Genomic DNA, 17,173 nt, shown 5'->3' with positions numbered 1-17,173 from the left:
TCCCTCTGAAGCAAACAATGAAATAGGAAAGCACACTGCCATTTTCTGACTGACCTCAATCGCTGAGGGTGGACCCCGCACGTTACATCAGCAGGCCGGCTCCATTACACTGCCCTGCGCTGTGCTCGAGCTACTGAAATATTGATTTTTACAGAGCCGGCGCACACACACTGAAAAATCAATATTCCAGTGCACACAACAGAACAGGCGGCAGAGCCGGGACCAACTCCGAGGCCCAGCAAGCACTGCCGGCAGGCCTCGGCCAAGCAGGGGGTGGGGGGCTGGAGGAGACAATGCCTGGGGAGAGGCCCCAGCAAACCCGGGAAGGGTCAGATAAACAAGTCAGTGTGGAGAGGGAAGAGAAAGGAGAGTGGAGAGAAAAATCCTTGAGGATAAAACAGTTGGAAGGAGCAGAGATTTGTCTTTCCATAGGGGGAAATAGGGAGAAGGAAAGAGTATATTAAGAAGAGAGAATGGGAAGAATTTTCCAGGTAAGAATCTTCCCATGAAAATACTTCTTTTGTTTTTCTGTATCATTCGGCCAGATTTAAGATGAAAAAATTATAAAGATGACACAGATACTTTATTAAACGAAAAGGAAATAACTAGGCCAGTTCTGGGGGGAAAAATATATATCTCAGCCCCTTTTTTCTTTGGTGACTGGAGGCTGGGAGACCTTATGATAGCCACCAAAGAGTCAGCATTTATAACGCGGGTCTATCTTTGCGATGCCATTTACTTTCTTTTCCTTGGGGAGAGGGAGGGAAGGAAAACATCCTGGTCATGTGGTCACTCATTGATTCCCTTTATTCTACAAAAGCAGCTTCTCTGGCAAGCTTGGGGATGACATTCAGAATTGATTCCTTTTACCTACTCCATGACTTCTTAGGGAATTGGGAGCTTCCCTGAGTCACACCTCCTTCCAGATTGGGGAGGAGAGCAGGACTCCAGGTTGTACTCTTGGGTGCCCAGTACCCAGCAGAGGTCAGAGTGGAAACCTAGTGGCCTGTAAAATTTTTAGAAAAACGTTAAAAAAAGAAAAAAGAAAAAGAAAAAAAAGAAAACCCAGAACTGGCGTTTGCTACTTTCAGTTAGCTTTCTGGCCTCTTTTAAATTGTGGATGGGTGGTGGGCAGTTAATTAAAAAGGACGACTTTTAACTTTCGTGAATTCTTGATTTTGCTTTTTCCTAGAATTTTCTTACCAGAAATCTCGCTATTAGTTCTTTCAACTCCCAATCAAGGGTAGGAAGCTGTCCTCCCCGGTTGCCAGAGTACCTGCTGGTACTCTTCCCAGACGGCAGCATCGCTGCTTCTTCTTTCCCAGCCCAGAAGAGACCCAGGCCCAACGTAGGCTCTGGCCTGGGATCCTGGAAGGGGTGCCGGGGGAAGCGGGCATTCGGTGGCACCTTGCAAAACCCGGGTCCTTTGGGCCAATGGAGCTGGCTTGGGCCAGCGTTCAGCAGACTGTCACTGCAGGCCAAACCCGCGTTGTGGCAGCGGGGTGGGCGGGAGGGCGGGACAGGACGTCTAGCCAGGTGGCCACCTGGAGTGCCCCGCCCTCCCAGCCCCGCCCCCGACCGAGCTGGCGAGCCGCGCCCCCCGCGCCCGCCCCGGTGACCGCCCCCAACCCAACACTGCCGCTCTATTTGCATAAGGAGGTGTCTCTGGGACTCACCCGGGGCGCACGTGACCCCGGGGGAGGCGGAGGGAACCTGCTGACTTGACACGAGCCGCTTTGCGGCTCCCCTTGGCGCGGAATAGCGAGAGCAGCCGTGACCTCCGACCCCGCCCGCCGGCAGCCAATAAGAGCGCAGGTCGTCTCCAAACCCAAAATTTCCACGTCGGCAAAAGTCAAGATGGAAGGGAGCGGAGCGGAGCGCAGGGGGGGAGCCGGCCCGGGAGTGCCTGGCGACCGGCGCTGAAAGGACAGGCTGGGGACCCTGTGGCGGATGCACAGGGGACCACACGCGAGGGTGTCCCGAAGGGGCCAGGCCGGAGTGCGACCACCGCCGGTAGCCCCGGGAGACTCTGGACGCCCCGCACTTCTCCAGCCGCCTGTGCACCCTGGCCCGAGATCGCAGCCCACTGCACGTCCGGCCCGGGCTCATGGGGGTCGTAGGGGACGGGACGGTGCGGGGCGGTGGGGTAAAAGATGGGGAAGGCACTTTCCAGACCTGTTGCACGGGCGCAACAGCTGTTTCAGCGCGGTATGTGGGGGGAGGGGCCTGCCGGGGTCGGGAGGGAGGGTGGTCGGAGGTACTTAAGGGACTGGGGGTGCAGGACCAGGGCGAAGAGCCGAGGGCCGGTGTTGGGGGGCTGTATGCAAGAAGAAAGGTTGTGTGTAGACGGGGTACGCGGGAAGCTCTGCTTAATAGGAGAATCCCGAAGAGTGGGTGGGTGGAGCAGAGGGGACCGAACTGCATAGACACTAGTTCCCCTGGCTAGGCGCGGGCTGCTGCAAGATCGGGAATAGAATAGTGGGAATGGCTGGGTGAACTGGAGGCCCCGCAAAGCCTCGCTTTTCAGGGTGTCCCATCTGCGGGGCATTTCTCGGGCCTGTGTTTGCCCACTCCCCATCTCCCAGCTCCGGGCATTCGTCCTTATGTAGCTCCCCTCCCCCATCAACTTTCCAGTTGGGAAACTAAAAAGTTGCCACAAGTTAGGAGTGAATGAATTAGTTTCTTACAAAAGTCTAAATCACAGAACCGAGGACGTGAGGGTTCCACCGGGAATGAGTTCTAATGGGGGTGGGTAGGAAGGAGGGGGAGGGCGTGTGAGGCCAGCAGTCCATTTGCTGTGACATTGCTATCAGAATTTGTCATACCAGGTTGTTAGAACACCATTTCTGTTGGGCTTTTGCTCCTGCTGACTGCGGCAGTAACTTTCCATAATTAATGACCCGTTCCATTATCGGTCGCATCCTGAGCTAAATTGCTTCTAACGAGTTATTCTTCTTTGTCTTCGCTGGGGGTGGGGGAACACACCTGCAGGCGGAAACTTCTAGAGGAAGACAGCCCGTTTGGTCTTTTGAGGCAAAGTTCTGAGACACTCCGACTCTGAGTATGATAGAAGTCAGTGCACTACAGAACTTTGTCTCTAGAGGCTGTGGTCGCCGCCTCCGCCGCGAGAGCTCCGGACGCCGGGCTGGGTGGCCCTGCTGGCCACGTCGCTGAGCCTTTCCTTTGGGGGAGGGGCGAGGCTAGAGCGGGTTCAAGTGCCACACGAGGAACTTGATCAACTCCTTTGAAGCCAGGGGGTTAAACCATGTAAAGGGGAGAAATCCCCCAAATCTGTTAATCTTACCTCGTGAACACCTCACTTCAGAGGACAGTTTTTGTTTTGTTTTGTGTGTATGTTTTGATTTAAGGGGAGGGGGAAGCTTTGTGTTTTTCAAGGTTATTTTAAAAATACTGGCTTCACTTATTGAGCGAGGAGAGCCGCAAGTTTATTAATGGGTGTGTTGGTGTGCAATGCCTTACAGAAATCTAAACTCTGCACCCTTAAAGAAGGAAATGATTTTGTTCCAAAGCCACGGTTAATGCTCCCTTTTCTCAAGTGCCCTGATGGATAAATGAGAGCCTGCAAGGGTTGAGTTTGGAGATCTAGTCTCAATTCTGTTTCTGATTTAGGTCCAGTTTATTCTTATTTTTTAAAGCAGGTTTCATTAATGGAAAGGAAGCACTTTTTCCAAGAAAGCATTTTGACAGACATTTAGGGAGGTGGCATTTATACTTTTGGGCTGTGAGATACTTTACATGGAAAAGCTGCTCTTCTCCTCCCTAATGGAATGTGGGTTGTGGTTCGTGAGTTCCTATCAATAGCCTGCTCTGTGCAGTGGGCAGTCACTGGCACTGAATTGTAGACCTGTACCATAGGCATTGCCCTGTTTGGGTTTTATGAGCTTTTGGCTGGACAGCTGATCGATCCAAGGAATTACAAAAAACTCCTTATTAACAAAGGCACTTATCCAACATTATGTGTGTAGTGCCTGCTGGGAGCCAGGGTCAGGGCACAGGGTGATGAATAGAAAGGAAATGGTGTGGGTGCCATGTTGCTGACAGCCAAACCAGGGGAGGACTTCCTGGCATAATCTGTGGGGAGCTCCAGAAGTCTTGGGATTGCCTGTTTGTGTGACTGAGAGGTCCTTGATTAAAAAAAAAGAAAGAAAGAAAGAAAGAAAGAAATCATCTATTTAATTATGTTCCAGCTGATTTATCATTGAAGAGCAGTGAAAATGGAGGAAGGGTAAATGGGGGAAAGTATTCAGTAATTTGGTTAGAGCCTAATGGACAGATTTGCCAATTGATTTTCCCAGGAGTGCTATGTCTTGGTCCTTAGGTAGCCTGTGTGTTTTGATGAGGCTATTATCCATATTTTCTGCCTTGTCATCAGTGACTGTTTTGCTTAATTTTCTCAATCTTTACCTAAAAGGTGGCTGAATTTTATTTGTTGAGTTAAATAAAACGATTCAAACTCAGGTACCTCTTGTGTTCATTTGAGATGGGAATTATGCTTATTTGTAAAGAAGATTCCCTTTCCTGATTTTTGTGTACAAATGTGTCCACAAGATATTCTGAAAATACCAAACACCTACAAAACTTAAGCCAACTTTGTAAGAGAATGCATGTGGCTCTTTGAGGGGATAGGGTGGAGTCCTTGGCTAAGGAAGTGGTCATCCGTGCAAAGGTTTGGATCAGGACATCATCTCCAAGGAAGGGTAAGGTTTGGAGTCTCCAACAGGGTTCCATCTGGTTTGACTTTATGCTAATATGATTTGCTTAGAAATCTTTGCTTTGTTTCCTTCCTGAGATCTCTAATGAGTGAAACGACTAACTAGTCTGGAAGGCTGTGGTTTATCCTGGTGCTAAGGATGCCAGGAATTGGAACTAGGAAATTCAGCAGTCTGGAGGTGCTTACTGCAAACCTGGCTTTGTCATCTCCTGAGCATGAGGAGGGGATGTGGGCAGTGAACACAATAGGCCCAAATGTCAGCCTTCTTGGAGGTCATTTTTGTGGAGAGAGACAATTAAGTGTAAGCTAGTCAGAAAGATAGTAAGCATGCCAGGGAGGGGTGAGTGTTATTTTCACCCAGATTGCTAGGTCCAAGAAAATCATCACCAACAGCCTACTTTGAGTGGCTCAAGCTCACCTGCTGGGTGTGGTGGCACATGCCTACAATCCCAGTGGCTCAGGAGGCTGAGGCGGGAGGGTTGCAAATTTGAAGGTTGCAAATTTGAACCCTGGTTCAAAAAATAATATTTTTTTTTGAAGTGAATGAACTGAATGACAGATGCACTTGAAACTATATGTAAACACTGGTTGCCCTCCCCCCCCCTTTTTAAGAACATTTTTGTTTTCAAATGTAAAGGGTGGGAAATGGTGGTGGTGGTGCTAGAAAGATCTTTGGTGAAGAGGCAGGAGCTGGGGGAACCGTGTCACTGGGCTACTGAATCTTCACATGCATAGAATCCAACTATATCTTCCAACAGCAGAATTCTAGGATTCTAGCTAACCATGCATTTCAAAAAGTGTTTGCTCTAAAAACTCAAAAGAGTGCCTTCAAATATTCATTAAATAGTGGGGGTGGGGTAGACAATATATTTCTTAGGATCTCCAGGAGCCACAGATGTGCCGCCATTAAGTTCACATATGATATTCAGGAAGTACCTTTTTTTTTTTTGGCTACACTTTTCTCTTATTTGATTTAAAAATATTTTTTATTTACGTGGGCCACACATGGGGATCTTTCATTGGATAATCACTACAGACACAGGAAACGTTAGAAATACGAAAGCTGTGGGCACAAAAGGAAAAGGCAGAATTCATTGTTTATACTGCTCTCAGTGACATATCAGGAATAAAAACCTGTGGTAGCTTTGGAGGAGCCAGAAGGAGGGAAGAGGATGTCTGTAGCATACTCCTGGCCATACTAAGTCACAAGTCTCATGATTCTGACCTGTAAATTCATTAAACGGTCAGGAGGAGAGCTAGCAGTGGTTTCACATAGGAAAAAGCCACTCCTGAAATGATTTCTCTGCTTTGCTTCTTAGGTATGGTTCTCTTCTTTTGCCAGTTAATAGGAAAAAAAAAAAAAAACTACTAAGTTGCTCCAAGCCCTGTTATAATCATTCACATGCTCAATCATTTATTCTAGGAGGCCAGTATTGTTAATATCAGTCCCATCTAACAGATGAGGAAATGGAGGCATAACGAGGTTAAATAACTCACTTACAACACACAGCTGGTCAGTGGTTGAAGCAAGATACAAGCCAAGCTGTGTGGGTCAGAGTCTGTGCAGCTGACTATACTGGGTATCATGCCTAATTGATCATGGTGTAGGATAAAGCTTGGGAGTCTAGGTTCAAGGTTAAAAGCCCTGAGCATATTAGGGCATAGCTCATTGCAAATCTTCAGTCTGTCTGTAGTATATGAAGTTTGTTTCCAGGGTGGCAGTTGCACTACTTTGGGGATTATTCTCATTATTTTCAGTTTACTGATCTTTCTTGCTGCCGGACAAAATTGAATGCTGAGAAAAAAAAAGAATAGTTTTTTAAACCATGCTCTAGATGTGAGAAAAGTAATAGAAATGGAAAATAATTAAATTGTGTTAATATATTCATTGACAACCTTCTGGTTCCTACCACATGTCAGTCCCTGGCTGTAAGCAAGCCTTCGCAATGTGGTACACACAGGGTGCTGCGACACCCACCTGAATATCCAGAAAGGCTTCCCAGAGGCTCTGAGAGCTGAATATAGAAGGATGTATGGGGAGCACCTAAATAAAGAGGGAAAGGCATTCTAGTTAAAGGGAACAACAAGTACAGGCTCATGGAAATATGCAACCTTATGTTGTGCTTAGAACTAGGAAGTCTACTTGTGCCAGGTGTAAAGGGCACATGTAGGTGAGCAGTAGGAGGTAAGGCTGAAGAGATAGGCTTGGCTGAGCCCTGAGGGCTTTGCGTGTTACAATTTAAAATTTGTGATCCATCCGGAATGTTTTGGGAAGCAGTGAAAGATCTTAAGCAGGGAAATGGCCTGATCAGCTCCGTTTTTGTAGAAAAACCATCTTCTGGCAGTAGAGCGAGTGAGTTGTTTGCAGGCGAATAGCCAGTTTTGAAGCTGTTAGAGAAACGCAGCAGGGGACACAAGTAGAGGTGGTGGTGTGCACAAGATGGGTGTGGGTGGCCTTAGGATGGCAGTGGGGAGGCCCATTGCCCAGGAGCAACATGTAAGGACATTCAAGCTGCCTGTCTAGAGCCCCTTACATACATTTTGCTGGTAGTACTAACCCAGGGGATGAAATTGGCACTCAACTACTTTGTGTACATTGTTTCCAAATATTAAACTTTTGCTTGGCTATAATCCCAAGTTAATTCTGAAAGTGTAATGTTGGAAATAGCTCTTTAACCCTTTATGGTATATTGGAAATTTTACCACCATTCATCAAATCTTGAGAGTCAACCATTGCTAGCGCACAGTCAAAGCATATATGGAGTGGGAGGCAGGGGCCACTCAAGAGGGTCTGATGCAAGAAATGTTGGCAGTGGGCATGGGCAGGGTGGAGAGTGAACCCCAAAAGGAAGAGTGAAGAACTCTGGTGCTGGCAAGAATGGGGAGCTCTTCCACTCCTAGCCTTTCATGGCTGAGAGGAGAGAACAGTCCTGGGGAGCTGAGGCTACGGGAGGTGTCTGGGGCTTTTGGTGGAGGAGGGAAGCAACCTATACTCTGCAGGGGGGTGGGGACTGGTAGCAGGGAGTAAAAGCCTTGTACTCTCTCTCCTCTTGCCCTTCTGTCTCCTGACATTGCTTCTCATTGGCTGAACCCAACTGGAGGCCACAGTCAGGAGATCAGGGTGGAGAGTGGATCTGGGAAGTCAAATAGGGAATTGACAGCGCAGTTTATTTTTTGGCATCTTATCCTTTCTGTGCATACACAAAAGAAAAACTGTAAGGTAAATGAATTGGTTGAAGAATTCCTAGAACGTCTTCATCTTCAGAGTATTTTTTTTTTCTCATACCGTCATCTTCTGTGCCATCAAGGACACAAGTCCAGGTGCAGCATTCTATAGGAGATGTTCCACTAGGGTCTCTGCACCCAAGCCACTGACACTCACTCCTGCAAAGTTTGATGCTGGGCCTTTTAAACCCTCTCCTCCTTTTTTAATCATGGTGAAATATATGCAACACAAAATTTACCATTTTAAGCATTTTTGTATGTACATTTCAGTGACATTAGTCCAAATTTCACATTATTAGCTGTATGCCCATCACCACCATCCATTTGCAGAATTTGTTCAGCTCCTCAAACTGAAACTTTGTACCCTTTCAATGGTAATTCCCCAGGGATGCCTGGGTTATTTTGAACTCATCAGAAGAGGCCAACAAAAGATTATCAGACTGGATTTCTGCAAAGGTAGAACATGTCAGTGACATGGTGCCACCTGGCTGACAGCACTTACAAGGCATTACTAGTTGTGAGATGCATCCTAATTTCAGAGATGTTAAAATGTTGGGAAAATATGTTGCTTAGAATCAATGAAATATAAATCCTTTAACAGCAGATCTCACAGCCAGTATTCTGTGAATGGGTTTCAGATGGGCCAAAAACTTGTTCTTTTCTGTCCTCAGGGAAGCCAAGCAGGACCTAAGGCAACTGGAATCCTTAGGATGAAAAATGTTGGCTTTGAGTGCTATTATCCGTTTACCCCAATGTGCCTTAAAATATTATCATTTTCTGCGTGTAATGTGATCTGAAAAAGACTAGGAAGCACAGCTCTGGCGGATCTCCATCTTTAGTCTGGCCAGATTTCTAGATTTATATTTAACTCAATATTATCCGTGTACATCTGTAGGCAGGAGGTACTGATGAGAGAACTGTTCAAATATGCTTCACCTAATGTAACAGTAAAGCTGGCATCCCAAGCTCTTGAGGGCCCTTCTGCATCAGGCTAGGAGAAGCACAAACCTTTGAGTACCCAACACAGGAAAAATCCGTACCTACCTTCTGCACTGCAGTTCCATTTGTACTGCTTAGTACAGTCTTGGCACTGACTGAAAGGAAAAAGAACTTACTTTACAAGAAGCTCAGAGGTTGGGAAACTCCAGGGCTGATTAATTTAGCAGCTTAACAGTGCATTAAGGACCAACGGTTTCCAGATCTCTTCCCGTTATTCTCGGCTTCTCTGCCTCATTCTCTGACTAGGTTTTCTCATGAGTGTGGCGGCTGAATCAACTCCCAGCATGATGCCCTCACAGAATGTCCCTCTGTCTCTTGTTTTCTCAAGACTTCCCGGCACTTTCTGAGATTTCCCACTGGGTCAAATTGAGTTGGATGCCCAGGTGTTAACCAGTCACTAGCAGGGGGAATAGCCTAGATCAATCAGGACTGAAGTCTGAGTCCCGAGGAGTTAGGGTGGACCCTGAACCAAGTCAAATCTATTTGCAAAGAAGAGGTGGGGGACTGTCCCTTGGGTAGGCAAGAAAACATCTGCTGACCAACTTTGAGGGCGCAGTCTTAGAAAACTGCATCTCCATGGCAATTGTACACTCATTACAGTATTGCCTTTAAAGGCAAAAATTTAGAATTAATCAGGAAGTCCATCAATAGAAGACTAGTTAAATGAATTATGATACAGCCATATGATGAGATATGTAATAGAAAAGAATGAGATAGATATATGTGCAACCAACATGCAAGGTGAATGAGACTTAAGTTTTCAATAAAGATAGTGTTGGAGAATAATAAATGGGATTCAATCCCATTTTGATCACTCTGTACATATAAACTCAAAATAGAAATAAAATCTGGGTGCTATGAAGGGGATTAATAAGGGTAGAGTGGCTGAGATAGGAATTTTCACTTAAAAGGTTACACATTTTTGGGGCTGGAATGTAGCTCAGTGGTAGAACACTTGCCCACTATGAATGAGGCCCTCGATTCAATCCCTGGTACTGGGCAGTGGGGTGGAAGTATGCACTTTTGATTGCTTGACTTTTTAACAAATTGTTTATTACTTTGTAATTAAAAAATAAGTTTGTCTCATGGGTAGAAGGCAAATAGAAAATAACATATTACTATTAATGAGATCATAATACTCCCAACATTATAGCTACATATATAAAAACATCAACCCCAAATTTATTACTGCCTTTTTTGAATCACTTGCCTACACTGGGTGCACCTACTCTCTGGTAGTTAACAGAGCAGTCTCTTCAGCTGGGCTGTCTGAAACAGCAGCGTCTAACCACATGTCGCTATTTTAAGTTTATTAAAATAAAATTAAAAATTCAAGCTAGGCATGGTGGCACATGCTTGTAATCCCAGTGGCTCAGGAGGCGGAGGCAGGAGGGTCACAAGTTAGAGGCCATCCTTAGCAGTTTAGCAAGGCCCTAAGTAATTCAGCAAGACCCTGTCTCAAAAAATAAAAAAGGGCTGGGGAGGGAGCCCAGTAGTTAAGTGCCCCTGGGTTCAATTCCTAGTGGGGCTGGGTGGGAGAAGAAGTACTAAAAAAGAAAGAAAGAAAAAATTCATTTCCTCAGTTGCACTAGGTACATTCAGGTGCTCAACAGCCACACAGAACTAGTGGCTGCCATGTCATACAGTGTGGATTATAGAACATTCCCACCATTGTAGAAAGACCAGCTGGTCGGCAGGTTCCTAGCCTAACAGCTTGAGTTCAAGCATAGGCTTAGTTTCTTGGTAATTAGGTGTCTTTGGACAAGATATTTAACCTCTTTGTTTTGTAGCTTTCTAGTTATTAAAACAGGGATAATGAGAGTATATAGTACACAGAAATGTTGAATAGATTAAAATTCTTGCTTAGTGCCTTGCTCATGGTAAATCAATAAAGTTAACTGGCATATTGTGAGGAACTATGATTTGGAAATGGTTTGTCCCTGAAAAGTTTATGTGATGGAAATTTGGTCCCCAATGTAATGTCATTGATAGGTGGTGAGACCCTTAAGAGGTAGGGCCTAGTGGAAGGTAATTAGGTCCTGGGGCACAGCCCTCATGAATGAATTAATGCCTTTCTCAAGAAACTGGGTTATGTCTCTTGAGACTGGAATAAGCCTCTCAAAACTGGATAAGTATATGCAGGATGGATTGTTATAAAGTAGGTGGGCCCTTCCTCTTTCTCTTTTTGCACACGTGCTCCTCTTGTACAAACCCACTTCTTTTTCACTTCTCTGCCATGTTGTAGGCGGCAACAAGGCCCTCACCAGAAGCTGAGCAGATACTGGCACTGTGTTCTTGGACTTTCCCACTTCCAGAACTGAGCCAAAATAAACCTCTTTTATTTACAACTTATCCAGTTTCAGGTATTTTGTTATAGCAACAGTAAATGGGCTAAGACAGAAACCTTTCCCAATATTGATTTAGCATTTACTAAATCCAGCACCACTGTTTTGCTAAATAAGGAATGACAAGTTGAAACAGGGATGACAAGTGAAATAAAACTTCCCTGTCTCATGAGAAGAGTCAAGGGAGGGAGTAAGCCAGGACTGGTTCCAAGGCTTATATTCCTTGATGTTTACAAATGACATTTGGGATGGGGGAGTTGAATAATTAACCCTTCCTCTGGAGGCCCCTGCCTCCTGCCCTGCTCCTCCCTCTATGAACAAGAGCTGACTGGTTCAAAAGAACTATACAACTTCAGATTTCTGATTAACTTTCTTTTTGATGGTGGAGGGACTGGGAGATTAGAGGACAATCATTCACCCAATTTTCTGTGCTGTGTGAATTTTCCCATTTTCTTCTTGTGGATTTTCTAAAAGTTGAATAGCTGCCTTTAAAGGAAGCCACTTTTGACCAAATTAAGGAAGGAGAGCTCTTGCCAGAGGATGCAACAGGAAGAGGCGATTATCTTGAGAAGCTTCTAATCAAAGTTAAAAATCATCCTGTGTCTCTGCTTGAAGGTTCAGTGTGTGCACATATCCCTTGCTTGGGGCTGGGAGGCCTACAGGAAAGGACACGGTCACATCACCGGGGTGGTTCAGGAAAAGAGGGGGCAACAGTGTCTTTGGTTCTGCAATTGGGGGGACTTATATCTGCCAGGCACTTCTGAGCTGGACCTAGGTTGGTCTTCACTGGTATAAATGGCATCTTAATTAGAGTTTCTTTAGAATCCTTTTCCTGATTTTTTTTTTTGATAGCTTCTTGCAGTCAAAAGATGTGCTTAATCCGGGAAGGGGACTGTGAGCCCCCTGCAGTGGTACTGATAAGGAACTGTGCTGATAAGATCTTGCTTTGTGCTTCATTTTTAAAAATTTTTATTTATTTATTTTTTCATTGTTCAGTCTTTTTTTTTAATTAGTTACACATGACAGTACAATGATCTTGACAATTCATACATTTGAATCAAATGGGGTATAATTTCTCATTTTTCTGATTGTACAGGTTGCAGAATCACATTGGTCGTACAGCATTTTTTAAAAAATGTATATTTTTTATTTTTATATCACAGTGGAATGCATTACATTCTTATTACACATATAGGACACAATTTTTCATACCTCTGGTTCTATACATGCTTCATTTCTTAAGTTACAATTCCAGTTGGCTATTGTTGAGCTGATGTGCTATGAAAAATGCCCCTTAAGCTTTTCAGTATTTCTAAGCTCTGAGAGAGAGAGAGAGAGAGAGAGAGAGAGAGAGAGAGAGAGGTGTGTGTGTGTGTGTGTGTGTGTGTGTGTGTTAGGGAAGAGGAAAGACGACTAGTGCAGCTTTTTTTTTTTTTAAGAGAGAGAGAGAGAATTTTTTAACATTTATTTTTTAGTTATCGGTGGACACAACATCTTTGTTTGTATGTGATGCTGAGGATCGAACCCGGGCCACACGCACGCCAGGCGAGTGCGCTACCACTTGAGCCATATCCCCAGCCCTAGTGCAGCTTTTGAAGGGTCACTGAGAACTGGTTTGTTAGGGTGCTGGGATGTCCTGACTGGGGATTAGAGTAAAGGAAGATGGGCATGCAGGTCCAGAGTGGGCTGTTCGGCCATCAAATGCCAACAGGTGATCAGGATTCCTCCGAACTTCGTGAAAACTGAAAAATGAATTCAGTTTGTTTTTCTAGCTTCCACTTGGTTACTCTAATATCATCTGAGACACTTCACAATTAATGGATTGTGTATAATTTACATTGAAAAAAATTGTATTTGATTATAAAACCAGAAAATACTATGAGACTTTTACACTCTTGTATCATTTCTTTCCCTCCAATTCAAATCACAAGGTTTCCTTTTGTTTCTGAAATAGGATTTTTTTTGGTGGGGACACCGTACCAGGGATTGAACTCAGGGGCACTCGACCACTGAGCCACATCCCCAGCCTTATTTTGTATTTTATTTAGAGACAGGGTCTCACTGAGTTGCTTAATGCCTCACTTTTGCTGAGGCTGGCTTTGAACTTTCGATACTTCTGCCTGAGCCTCCCGAGGGGCTGGGTTTACAGGTGTGCACCACTGCTCCTGGATGAAGTAGCATTTATTGAAGACATATCATAGCACAGTGCCTAGAACATTTGCCACACTTGGTTTCAATTCTAAGCTTCCAAGGGTACGTTTGTTTACTTATTTGTTTCCACAGCTCAACACACAGTGCTATTCCAGGCACATAGTGCCTGGTCTGTCAATATTTCAACATGCAGATGAGTTTGTGTCCTAACCTCTCTGTGTGTGCCTGTGTGTGAGTACCTTGACTTTGAGAGTTAATATAATTTCAATTTATTTCACTGATGTTGATCCCTTGATTTGAAGTTGAGTTAACCACACCCTCTCATACAGCTGCCTTCCAAGTTTTTCTTCTGTGGAGTTGAGTTAAAGCACACATTTTTCTTCCAACATTTTTTTTTTTTTAAGGTTGATCCTGGTTTGGGAAACTTCCAGGCTGGAGTGATTACAATCAAAAGAGGTGTTTCTCCTGGCTCTTCCTGATGCTAACACACCTTCTCTCTACTAAAACTGCATCTCCAATTAATATTTTAAAGGGCAACATCTTCCGAATGGGCATATCTACCCTGGGAGACAGATGGATACTTTGTAAGAGGTACTTGGTCACCAAAGCATTCAATTGTGTATCCTCAACTTTCCCCTCAACAAGTTTCTAAGGCAGGTGTGATACATCATCAGAACCCTCTGGGCTCAGGATTTTTTTTTTTTTTAATCTTCTCCTACCTTTCCTTTGCCCATTATCCTTTTCTTACTCTACAAAAGAAGGGCACTGCCCTCCCCAATTCCACATCTTACTAAAATGCATTGCCTGGGGTATAAAAACCTTTGTGAGCCAAGTGTGGTGGTGCCTGCCTGTAATCCCAGCAGCTTGGGAGGCTGAGGCAAGAGGATTGTGAGTTCAAAGCCAGCCTCAGCAAAAGCGAGGCACTAAGCACTTCAGCGAGATCCTGTCTCTAAATAAAATACAAAATTGGGCTGGGGATGTGGCTCAGTGTTTGAGTGCCCTTGAGTTCAATCCCTGGTAGTCCCTCCCACCCCCCCCCCCCAAAAGTTGGTGATATGAAAGGGACAATTTCACTCAACAACACACATTTATTGAATACCTACTGTATGCCAATTCTAGATGATGAACTACCACAACAAACACAATAGTGAAACATCTCTGTCCTCATGGGTTTTCCATTCCAGCACTCTTACTTTTCTGCCAATAAGAAAAAAAAAGTGTTATGCATGTTTTAATCAAGCTCTATAGTTTAATCAAGGCCCTATAATTTTCCCATGAGTCTCACAAAGAAATGCATTCCAGAAAATTCTCCTTTATATGATTTAATTATTATATATCAAAACCTATATGTAGGTTATTTTGCTCAATTGTATACTAGTAATAATTGTAATGATTCAGTCTGGAAAAACTAGTTAACACATGGAGCAATAATGGAAAATTAAAACAAATTTAAGTCACACTTTATGTATTTTCATTGTAGAGAAGTATGGTTATCAACCAAAGTCTTTAAGTAAAAAAATCATGATTAAAAATTGTAGAAAGGCGAAATGAATTACAGTTTCAAGAAAAAAGGAGACATTAAAAAGTTCTAATTATTAGGTAAGAGCTTGATCAGACATTTTTAAATAGGTAAATGTTGGTATCAAATTACTGTAACATTTAAGTTTCACTGGATACATATAAAAGAATGTCACTTTTATTCAAAAACTTCAGTGTTTTCAATGACCACAAATCACATCTTTTGCAACTATTTAAACTTATGAAAAATGTTAAGCATCTACTTAAGTATGTGCGAGGGTCACATAGTTTCCTCAAAGTTCTTGTGGGGATAGGGGGCCAGCTATGTAAACAACATCTGAAGGCCAGACTGCAAGTTATATTTTCTGAGAAGGGAGGTGGTGGGTGGAGCAGCACCATAAATATGTGGCAATATTGCCTGAATGTAAGTGATATTTGGCACAATCATACTGAAGCTTTTCCTGGAGGGATAGGAAAAGTATGAAGATCACTTATAAAATACTGACTCAGGAATCTCTAGTTTTCAGTGTGATCTGGCAATCCCACTCCCGGGTACATATCCAAAGGAAATGAAATGAATATGTCATAGAGACATGTACACAGCTAGGTTCACTGCAGCTCTGGTCATCATAGTCAAGAAATGGAAGCAACCTAAGTGCGCATCAGCTGAGGACTGAATGAAGAAAATATGGTGCATGTTCACAATGGAACACTAGTGGGTCGCAGAACAAATGAAATCCTGTCATTGATGACTATATGGATGGAACCAGAGATCATTACATTAAGTGGAATTAGCCACCTGCAGGAAGACAAGAACTTCATGATAGCACGCATAGGTAGAATCAAAAATGTCAATCTCAGAAGTTGAAAGTAGAAGGGTGCTCACCCTGGAGAGACTGGGAAAAGTCATGGGGAAGGCTGATCAAGGTGATAGATAAATAGGAGCAACAGTTCTATTGTACTTATTGCACAGTAGGGAGACTATAGATTCCAATAATGAACCATGTATTTCAAAAAAGCTAGAAGAAAGATTTAGAATGTTTTCATCATAAAGAAATAATAAATGTTTGCAGGGGTAGATATGTTTAATCTGATTTAAAATATTATACAAAATGTATACATGTATTGAAATATCATACTGTAGTCCATTATTATCTACATTTTTTATGTTTTTAATGTATCAGTTTAAAAAATAAATTTAATTTAAAAATAGTCACTGGTTTTAAGTAATTAATTAAATTAAGCAATATGAGTAATTAAATATTATGATTATTTTCGATTGTCAACTCTAGACACTAGGAATTTTTGATAACATTATGAAGATTCAGTCCTATTTTGATGAGCAACTCTGTAGCAATAATCCTGCAGTCCATTCATACCTGGGCATTAGCATAGATGGCTTGGAGCCTCTTCATAGGTTACTTGCATGAATTCAATTCAAATTTGGGAGAACCATACTCTAGGGACAGTGTACGCATCATATACTACCCCTTACATTGTACAATATGTCATATTTCATGCCTGTGGCAAATATTTATTAAGCAAAATGTGCCAGACATTGTGCCTAGCCTTTGTCTAGGTCCAGTGTTCATTTCTTGGAAAGGATCAGGTGAGATTTTGCAGGGCCAGGGGAAAAATAGGTAGGGAAAAGCTTCCATCCTTGCTTGTGAACCAGTACAGAGTAAGCAGGAACTATATATAAGCTGCTATTAATTAATAAAAAGTAATGCTACTATTTACTAATATTACCAATATTAGCTCTAGCCCTAATCACTGTCATCCATATTGCTACCCAAATCTTGTGTATGTTACTCGAAGTTTCCACTGAAAATCAGAGCACCGATCTAGGGGCTATTTTTTTAAATCTGCCAAGTACTGTTTTAAGCACTTTATATACCTCACCTCATTTATTGCTCACAATAACTTAATATTCTCTCTTCTCACAGATGAGGTCACTGAGGCACAGAGAAGTTAAATAACTTGTTTATGGACACACAGCTGTGAAATGGTGGAACCATTCCTGGGAGGGTTCAGTCCCAGGTAGTCTGCCTCCACAATAGGCCATTTGTATCACAATAGAATTAAGAATGAACATTTACAGAACACATGATTTGGATCAGGCTTCATGCTAGACACTTCACCTAGATTATCTAATTTACACGGCTAAGTAACTCTGGTGTATTATTCTCGATTTATGAGGAAA

At 43.4% G+C, this 17,173-nt stretch overlaps 1 long non-coding RNA gene across 1 annotated transcript in view; it reads left to right on the top strand.

The window, feature by feature from the left end:
- Window positions 1–221: 221 nt before the first annotated feature.
- The window catches only part of LOC124106089 (uncharacterized), a 55,308-nt gene continuing 38,356 nt past the window's right edge, over window positions 222–17,173 (top strand). Inside the window, exon 1 of the long non-coding RNA XR_006855984.1 lies at window positions 222–491. This is a non-coding gene — a long non-coding RNA (uncharacterized LOC124106089). The remainder of the gene's footprint in view (window positions 492–17,173) is intronic.

Source organism: Marmota monax, unplaced genomic scaffold, assembly GCF_021218885.2.
Source record: "Marmota monax isolate L192 unplaced genomic scaffold, Marmota_monax_Labrador192_F-V1.1 WCK01_AAM20220418_F8-fsc00057, whole genome shotgun sequence".
NCBI lineage: Eukaryota > Metazoa > Chordata > Mammalia > Rodentia > Sciuridae > Marmota > Marmota monax.
The sequence above is the reverse complement of the archived record's forward strand: the minus strand, read 5'-3'. Positions and strand labels throughout refer to the sequence as shown.